The sequence below is a fragment of the Gavialis gangeticus genome, unplaced genomic scaffold (genome assembly GCF_001723915.1).
Source record: "Gavialis gangeticus isolate Ggan-Ray unplaced genomic scaffold, GavGan_comp1, whole genome shotgun sequence".
Lineage (NCBI taxonomy): Eukaryota > Metazoa > Chordata > Crocodylia > Gavialidae > Gavialis > Gavialis gangeticus.
Window position 1 is genome coordinate 107,630,853 of NW_017729031.1, and position 8,936 is coordinate 107,639,788.

General features: G+C 54.1%; 1 long non-coding RNA gene across 1 annotated transcript in view; it reads right to left on the reverse strand.

Moving 5' to 3' along the window:
- Window positions 1-7,073: 7,073 nt before the first annotated feature.
- The window catches only part of LOC109302054, a 7,109-nt gene continuing 5,246 nt past the window's right edge, over window positions 7,074-8,936 (reverse strand). Inside the window, exon 2 of the long non-coding RNA XR_002098694.1 lies at window positions 7,074-8,882. This is a non-coding gene — a long non-coding RNA (uncharacterized LOC109302054). The remainder of the gene's footprint in view (window positions 8,883-8,936) is intronic.

An 8,936-nucleotide genomic window follows, 5' to 3' on the forward strand; every position in this document is an offset into this window, starting at 1 on the left:
GGTACTATGAAACTATGAAACTCTCACCCTGTCAAGATTGTCATGGGTGCTGGAGCCAAGACTCCCCAAACTCCTTTCAAACAAGGGCCCTAAACTGCTATTGGAGGGAACAACTTTCAGGCCCAGCTGAGCTGGTCAGGATTTTCACTGGGCCCCCAGGAGGGAAGCTCTTGAACTTGTCCTGAGGCAGCCAGTCCTCATCAGCACCAGCTGGGCACCTGCAGGAACAGGGCTATTTCCAGACCAGACCCATCTGTTAGTATGGGTTTTACCCAGGCTGGAGCTCCCCTCACAGCTCTTCCAGGGAAATCTGTCCCACCCTGTGCTTAATCTGAGACACACCCAGGCTGCCCGTTAACCAGGCACAGCCAGACAAATGCAACAAAGATGTGCCCCATCTCCAATTCACTTCTAATTGCAATGTGGGCAATAGAAAGGCATTCCTGGGGTATAGATTTTGGTTAGACAGATGCTTCTACCACCACCTGCATCAGCAGCAGGGTTTGACCTCACAGGTCTTTATGGTCCATATACAGCTGTGCTGCTGTGTATGGTGGACCAGCCTATATAGGTAGGCATGGCACACACTCTGCTGTGAGCCAAGCCAGCATCTGTAAGCCAGCAGGGACCCTGGGTACCAGGACTCCTGCTGGTTCCAAGCCCTGGTTGTGGGAGCAGGTGGGCATCACAGCCAAACACAGCACCTCTCCTATCTTGGTCATTTCATTGGCAGGACCCAGCTTTTTGGCAGTCCTTTGCATAGAGGTAGCTAGAGCTGGGGGGCTGAGATAGGGCTCCCTGCTCCACCCCCCAGTTTCACACCCAGGCTCTGTGTGGGGGTGAATGTGCTGCAAGAGCCAGAGGCTGAATCTGGGCAGCACCCTCCATGCTGGCGCCTTTGCAACCTGATTATATAAAGCCCTTCCTCACTGAGACTGAAATACCAGCAGGGACGGAGTACCAGCCTTGTCCTTGCCCTCTGGCCCGGCCTCCAGAGGCTGGAGCTGCCTGCTTTAGCACAGAAGCATTTAGCAGCTGCCCAGGAGATGGGAGCTGGCATCACTGGTCGACAGGGCAGCCCAGAGATCCATTAGCAAGCTCCTGCGCCCTGACCCCTGCCAGGTCACTACGCAACACAGCTAGAAGTCATCTTGAAAGGCAGGGAAAGGTGCCCCAGCATGTGCAGAGGGCAGGGAGGGGCAGGTTGGCCCCAGATCCAAACCAAGGGCAGGAGACAATGTCATTGTCTGCTGGCTAGAAGGAGGGGGGTTGCTGAAGAGCAGGGAAGGGGAGGAGGCTGATATGCACTCAAAACTGATGTGTCTGGGGGCTTTGTCTCAATCTCTGAGCTCACAAGCCCATGACCGGCAGCAGGAACCCCCCATGCTTGCATGGCTGCCCTTAGCTCCACTGGCAGGACGGCTTCCCTTCTGTCTCCCTTAGGAATCTCTATGGGCCTCATTCTTGTGGAGTTAGAGGAATCAGAGCCGTGCCCAACATGGGGTGTGCGCATGCACACACACATACAGACACACACACACAGAGTTCAGTCTCTTGGTCTTAGACTCCAACCCTGCAGATACACGCGCGCGCACGCGCGCACACACACACACACACAGAGTTCAGCCTCTTGGTCTCAGACTCCACACACAAACTGGTTAGTCTCAGACAGCTATTCCAGTCCTGGACTGCCCCAACACATGTGTACTGCTGCTACCTGCCGGTCCTCACCTGCTAGCCCAGCTCTGAGCTTCACTCCTGCCCTCCAGAGCACTAGTGATAGCCCCCTGTTGTTACAGGTCAGGTCTCCCTCCCAGTCCACGCACAGAGCATCAGTGCCCCTTAGCACTGCCTCCCCCATATGCTGGTGTTTGCTGTCTCCACTGCTGGTGACGCAGGGTAGCGAGGCCTGCGCACACAATGTGCGTGCCCCCTGCTGGCTGTGGGATGCCTGGGATTGTTAGCCGTATTCAAACGAAGAAAAGAAAATCATCTAGGCCAGGGGGCAGCAACCTTCTAGGAGCAGTGGGCCAAATGAACAGAGCTAGGTCCAAAGGCAGGTCGCCATCTCCAACCTGACTGCTGCTCCCACCTCACTGTCACCAAGGTTGTCCTGGCTGTGTGGACCAGATATAATTCCCTGGCAGCCTGGCTCTGGCTTGCAGACCTTAGGTTGCTGATCCCTGATCTAGGCACCCTTGACCAGATATGATATGGGCTGCCCTGTGCTTCCTACCTGCAGACTCACTGTTCAGTGTAAGCTGGCTGTGGGGGGCAGCCCCTTCATGGCAGGAAACAGAAGAGAGTTTGGGATCTGGACAGTATTTCTGTCACCTGAACCTCACTGGACAGACTCACTGTAGTCCTACATCCCCCTCAGATGACACTATCTGCACCCAGAGAAGCTGGTGCTGCTCTCTCTCGGTCTCTTGTCAGTTCCTCACCCCCTGCTCCATGAGGCTAAGTAGGACAGCGGCTTGCCCAGCAAGTGCCAGCAACCAATATTGCTTAGCATTTTGACTGATAGTCAGGAATCAGGACTCCAAGTTGCTTCTATTTGTGGCTTGTGAGGGAGTGGGATCTAGTGGGGTTTGATCAGAGAATTAGGTGCCAGAGCTCTGGAGATCTGTTCTCACAAGGTCACACAGGCCCTAGAGGGAAGCAGGAGCCTGGGGGCAAGATACCTGGGTTCTTCTCCCACCTTCACCCTGTGGGATCTTGAAGTAGCCCCTTCCCCTCTGCATGCCTCAGGTCTTCCATCTGGAGCTCTCCCAGAGGCACACAGACACTTAATCCAGTCACTTCCATAGAGGGCCCTGGAGAGCTATGGCAGAAGGCGACACATACTTGTCCCTCCCAGCCCAGGAGAAAGTTTGCCCTGCAGAGTCCTTCTTAAGGAGTAAGTAGCACAAGCCTACTGCCTCAGAGCCTGGCGCTCCCTTCCCTGATGCCCTCATGATAAATGCACAAGCAAGCAGCCTATTTTTCTAGCCGCCTGTCAGCCCAGGAGAGAGAAAAAGTTCCTGTCAGACACCACCTGCACGGGGAGAATTAGCAAAGAAGAACTTTTTCATTGAAAATTCTGTCCCGGCCTGGTCAGAGCCAGGTGATGTATTGCAGGGGATGATGAGAAACGTGCTTCTGAATGGAGCATGGGTCGAGAGACAGGCAGAGCTGTGCAGTGCCTCTATGCTCAGGCCAGAGCTGGGGGGGGGAGAGGTAGGGCACAGGAGGGAATGGCACTTGACAACCCGCAGAGTAATTGATCTGGATGCCAATTTGCAGCAACTAAATATTTGGCTTCTGTGCTGAGAACAGCACAGCTCCCTGCTCAAACAAACTTCAATTAGAGGAGACGGATGGAGTGAGGGGGGCACGGATGCTCCCGGCTTTGGCAGTGCTTGCTCCAGACGCCGGCAGATCGATGGCAGGATCTTTAGTGAGCTGGCACGTTGTCAGCACGGGCAAGGGAGAACTTAATGCCCCCTCCCCCCCAAGGAGACACGGCAGGGCCCACCTGCTGCTGGACCCCAGACTCAGAAGGATCAGGGCTCCCGCAGTGCAGCTGGGGAGGCTGGCTAATGCCAGGGGCTGGCAGGATGGCTTAGCTGCCTGGAGCCTGGGAAGGGTGCACGATGCCAGGGATGGTGCTCCCACCAGGTCCTCTAGTTTCAGCTTATTCATCCTGTCTCCTGTCAAGTGGGATCAAGAAGCAGGTCCATCCCATGAGGCTGCAAGCCTCTGATCACTCACTCCTCTGGTCTGGTTCTGCCTCCGCATTAGAATATGAGTCTATTTAAGAGGTCCCCTGCCTCTCCCTGATCCCAGCATTGGTCTGCTTGCCCCAGTCTACCAGAGCCCATCAGTCCAGCTGCCCCAGTCTCCTGCCCTCGCCAGTGGCGAGAACTTAGACCTTCAGAGAAAGGAAATGCTCATTCCCAGAGCCATTGGCCAGATGGGCATTTCTCTACAGCAGCTGTCTTCCCTACAATGTATGGGGGCCTCTCCCCTTATGATGGGCCTGCACTCTATTGTATGGGTCTCCAGGTTGTTCTCAAGGGGACAATACTCACCGCACCAGAAGGAGTTTGGAGCCATCTGTAGGCACATGGAAGAGCAGCATAAGGCAGGGGATGCCAAGTGATCATGGTGCTGGAAGAGCCAGTGGTGCCTGCCCCAGACCTGCATGGCACACAGGCTTAGTGCAAAGCCCACAGTGCATGGGCATGGCCTGCTTGGGCACAAGCTGTGTATGCCTTTAGGAGGCATACAACAGGTAGCACTGTGACAGCTGAAGGACCCAGCGTCTCTCCCTCAGTGCTGGGCACCTGCAGGGGGTGCTCTGGATGGGGAGGTCAGCAGGAGGTGCACACAGAGCAACAGGAGTGAGAACATACACACAGAAATCAGGCTTCAGCCACCCCTGAGATGCAGCCACTTCAAGGGAGGGATGCAGAAGCTGTTCAACAGCACACAACAATGTCACATTACAGTTTTGGGGTAGGAAAGGAAGGTCAGCCCTGTTTGAAAATGCCTTAGGGCTGCTCTCAGGGAAGACGGTGAGATCCCTTTCATGGCTAGTGGTGTTTCAGGACTGACTCATCTCAGGGAACGGGCCCTACAGCTGGGCACTTCCCAACTCCCTGCTCAGTCTGCTGACACTCTGGCTCACTGCTCTGTCCTTTGCTCTGTGGGAAACCTCACCTAGGTGCCTGGCTGGGCATGAAAACATCGCCATGCATCACCCTCCAGGCCCTCTCACAGGCCAGTGATACTGCTATTGGTACTAAAAAATGACAACTGCCCACTGGCAGAGACATTGCAGCTGTGCTGATGGCGGGGAGGCTGCCCAGGGAGTTAGAGCTGAGCTGTAATTGGAACAAATAGCAGCAGCAGTGAGTACACGAGTACAGAACTGTGTCACTGACTGTGTGAGCAGAGCCCCACATGTGCTGGGACCTCTGGGGACTGTCAGGAGTACGACTGGAACATAGGCAGTCAGGGCTTGATCCTTAAGGGTCACAACCCATGGGAACGAGGCAAGTTCAGGAGAACAGTGGTCCCAACTAGAGTCAGAAGGCCGAGGTTCGTAGGGGCCACAATGTAGGCAGTCACCCTGGGTAGAACTACAAGCTGGGGAGTCAGAAGCAGGGGCCAAGATCCAGATCGTATTTACTAGGCAGGGAATCCAAGGCAGGCAGCTGTAGCTGTAAGACATGGGCAATCACCAAACTAAAGCTACAAGCCAGGAGCCACCTCTCAGAAGACAGGGTCATGGACTGGAGTTTGGAACACAGTGACCAACCTGGAGTCTGGAGCATGGAGCCAGCAGACAGAAACCAGGTCCAAGTGTGGAGCCATGAAGCAGGATGAAGGACTCAGGGAACTAGGAACAAATGGGCAGAACTTAACACCCAGGAAAGTAGGGATCAATATGCTGCAACCAGTCCACTCAGACTGTGAAGCCAGAAGCCCCAGGCTGGACAGAAACCTATTGGACACTGTAAGAGCTGCTGCTTACAAGCAGGCACCATGCAGGCAACTGAGGTCAGCAGGGGGTATTCAGGCCACTGGCACCCAGATCTACTTAGGTTACCAGAGCCAGATGAGGGCAATTTAGGGAAAATGAGTGATGTAGTGGCCAGTAGAAGACTTTGCTAATAGACAGGAGCATGTAGTCTTTGTTGGGTGCCACTGAACTGCAGATAAATGACACTGCCTGCGTGGCACGTCTGCTAAGGTGCTTGGGGGACAGCTCGCACTTGTCTTCATCTTGCCACATTCCACGGAAGCCAAGGGGACTGGCTAAGGGAGGACGGGGTATAGAGGGAGGCAAGGTTTGCCCCTGAACACAGCCAGCATCTGCCACAGAAATAAGGCCACGTCTGAAGCTGAACACAGCCACTGTTTAACAGAGAGGAGGAATGCTGTGTGGCTGTTGAGAAGAGGAAAATCCTCTATCCAAGCAGTAGGGCGATGTCAGGCAGAGGGGGAGTGAGATGCATGTTCAGACATCACAGTGACAGGCATGGGGCTGCTGTCTCTGCCATCCTGTTGCTGTAGCACTTGGGTTGCTCAGCAGATGACTCAGTCCATAACTTCAGGTTTAAATATGTGGCAGCGAAGAAGACAGAAGTGCCAGTGACCCAGAGGTGCCATTGTAGATAGTCCAACAGTCACTGCCCATGGCACATGCTCATTATCTGTGCTGAATCAACAGATCCAGCCCAGGATCTCAGCCACCTTCATGCCAGGTGCTGCCCAGTGAGGAAACAGGCTTGCCTGCAAAGCTCATGGTGCAGGGTAGTGACAGGGCCACCTCAATGCTCAGAAAGGGAAGGATCATAGATGGGATGCATGGATGGAGAGCACTGTCCTAAGGTAATGCAAAATAGTTGTAATCCTTGCCCCCAGGGTCCTTTCCTCCCTGTGGCAGGCTGTCAAGGGAGCTCAGCTTAGCTGGTGCTGAGCTTCTGGAGCAGACTACCCCTCAGGCTCACTGGGACAGCTGCAGGGGTCAAAGCGCTTGGGTAAACCCACCCCATTATGCTGGTGTCTAATTGTGGAGCTAAGCTATGGGGAATCCTGGCCCCTGGGCATTGGGGCATTGCATTCTGTTGCCTCACACTGTGTTGTGAGGTGCTTTTCCGGTGGCTGGGTCCACGTGGAGATGTTGGGGCCCATCCCTGTGACCTTGGGCAAATCAGAAGCTCGCTGTGCCTCACTCTCACCCCAGCAAAAGTGGGCACTGTGCTGCTGCTGAAAAGCCAGATTCATTAATGCTTGTGAAATGTCGGAGCTCCCCGAGTGAAGTACAAAATATGATTATTGCCATGGCCTCTATATCCCCTGGACTAATCGCAGCACCATTTATTGTGGAGGCAGCTTAGCTGTATAGGGAGGAATGTAATAAGTGTTTATCTCCTGTGTGTGCCGAGTAGAGTGGAGAGAGTTTGTATTAGACCTTCCTGCTTCCAAGGCTGATTTATGATTTGCTGGGAGGGATTTTCAGTGCCATGCACTAAAATTTCAATTAAAGGCATATTAAAAAAAAAACAGACGAGAAGCGAGGCTCACGGCGAGCGGAGGAAGTCAGAGGATTTATTGCTTATGTACTACTCCCCTGGCACCACCTGAGCAGAGTAGGGGCAGGGACTTGACTGGGAGGGGAATGGGCACCAATGCTGGGGAGGGAGCCAGGAGCCCAAGGCCTGGTGACCTGGTGACTGGGAATTGCCTCCTCTCTCTGTCCTGAGGCCAGAGGGCTGCAGTGAGTTTCTCCCTGACCCTTGCACATACACACCACGTAGAAACCTGGTGGGAGTTGTCTTCTTCACCCTACTGTAGCCACTGCTGGACACGGCCTGAAAAAAGAACAGGGCCCAAGTATCCCTCCAAAGGAGACCCAGTTCACAAGCCCACTAGAGCAGGGCAGATCTCAGGCTGTGCCTGGAGCAAACTTAGCCTTTCCACTGAGACTGTCTACTGCAAAGCAGCCTGGCTGGCACTAGAGCCCATGGAGAAGGGCAGGAGCAGGGCTCAGTGGAAGAAAATGGTCCAGTGGTGGCTGGGCTGTGCTACAGCCTCCCCTGGCAGATATGCATCAGGACTACCATAAATAAAGTCACTGAGAGGTCAAGTGCCTGGTCACCACTGCAGGCTAAGCTCATGGCATACACAAGGAGCACCTGGAAAGGTGCTCCTTGACAGCCATAATCCCACCCCCAGTTCAGGGCTCCCTCTGCACTTGCTATTGGCTCTGTGTGTCTCCACCCTTACCCCTTAATTGCCTCTGCCTTCCCAGGCCCGCCTTTCACTTCCATGTCAGGAGCTCTTTGTGCCTCCACTGCCTCTACCTCCTCCCCCCCACCCATGCCAGGCACTCTGTATGCTCCCATTTACTTCCACCATTCATATTCTTTCTTGCCCAGCAAAGATGGTGGTAGTGAGTGCTGGGATCTCTGCAAGGCAGGAACCAAAGGAAGCCACCTATCCCACATTTCCTCTTTTTGGACCTTCTGACTTTTACTAAAATCAGGAGGATCCCTGCAATATTGAACCAAACTGGAGGTGGCCACTCAAAGCTACTGTGTTACCCACAGCTGGATATAAGAGCTCCTCAAGAGAAGGGAAGCAAGAGATCTCACTATCCAGGCCAGCCTGGGGAGATATAGCCAGTGCTTGCTCAGGCTGGCTCACAGCTTGCTGCCCACAGCCTGGGGCAGTTGGATGTGGCCTTAATATTATTATCAGCAGCAGGAGCAGGTTGCTAGCAGACAGAGCAGGGAGAGTGTGACAGCATCAGAGTATCTGTCCAATTTGCAAATGGAAGAAGAGATAAGTTCACTTTGGGGATCTCACCTGGGGACCCTGCATCTGATGATGGTTAATACCACATAAGCAAGGGGCTGCCAGTGGTTCAGGGCGGCACAAACCACACCAGAATGGAAGGGCTGCCCAGAGCCCTGGGCGCACACAGCTGCTGGGGGAGTCTGCAAGCAGGCTAGGGGCTATACACTAAGGCTGGGCAAAGAGAGTGATTGAGTCAAGATGCCTGGGCCTAGCCTTGGCTTTGCTGCTGATTTACTGGGTGACTTAACTAAGTCCCCTCCTTTCTCTGTGCATCACTTTCCTCATCTGAGCAACAGCAATAAAACCTGCCACAGCAGCACTAACACTTCCCTGCATCATAATAAGGCAGGGAGGTCAAAGGTATGTCTCCTCACCATCCAGTGAAGATGGTCCATGGCTGTGCACAGACTGGGGTGGGGAAGCTGAATCAGGGTATATTACAGTAGCATAAACCAGGCCTCTCTGTGCCAGGTGCTGCACACAGGCACAGGCAAGAGATAGGCCCTGCCCCAAAGAGGGCACAGTCTCACCTCACAATTGCAGGAGGGGAAAATGGGGCATGGAGAAGGACAGGAGAGCAGATC